Genomic DNA, 981 nt, shown 5'->3' on the forward strand with positions numbered 1-981 from the left:
TGTAATTGTCCATGTTAGCTTCTGTGAAATATTTATGCATTGTTATTACTATGCACTTTGCTGCTCTCTTGGCTGTTTTATCATCTAACCTTTTTCATACAGATAACCTTTACTCATGAAGACTCTCTGCTGTGGCGTTTGAGCGGGTTGATTTTTTAGTCTAGGAGCAGTAGATATTCTCGGACACAGACACACACTTTTAAACAAATTTGTTATGCTCATTTTGAGACTGTGGTGAAGAACTGAAGTGGCATGTCCTATATTGTCTACTTGAATGATAATGTTTGGGAATATTATACACTGAACAAAAATATAAACGCAACATGCAACAACTTCAAAGATTTTACTGAGTTACATTTCATATAAGGAAATCAATCAATATAAATAAATTCATTAGGCCCTAATCTATGGATTTCACATGACTGGGCAGTGGTACACAATTCGTTTTTCCCCACATAAGGGCTTTATTACTGACAGACATACTCCTCAGCCCCCCCCCCCCCCCCCCCCTGCATATTTTAGAGTGGCCTTTTAGGTGCACCTGTGTAATGATCATGCTGCTTAATCAGCTTCTTGATATGCCACACATCAGATGGATGGATTATCTTGGCAAAGGAAAAATGCTCACTAACAGGGATGTAAACAAATATTAACACAAAAGTTTCGATGAATAAGCTTTTTGTGTGTATGGAACATTTCTGGGATCTTTTATTTCAGCTCATGAAACATGTGACCAACACTTTACATGTTGCATTCATTTTTTGTTCAGTATATATGCCAGTGATGTCAAGACATAGTGTATAGTAATTTCTGCTGCCATGGTTAGAGCATTTGCAGATCAATTTGTATGATAAACAGTTATTTGACTCATGCAGTGTTAGTTTAAAAGGTATGTAATGAAAGCTATACAGATGTATATAACTTAACCAAAGACCAACATGTCCTCATTAAACTGTTCACAGGTATCAAAGGTAGAGGGAG

The sequence above is a fragment of the Salvelinus fontinalis genome, chromosome 3 (assembly GCF_029448725.1).
Source record: "Salvelinus fontinalis isolate EN_2023a chromosome 3, ASM2944872v1, whole genome shotgun sequence".
NCBI lineage: Eukaryota > Metazoa > Chordata > Actinopteri > Salmoniformes > Salmonidae > Salvelinus > Salvelinus fontinalis.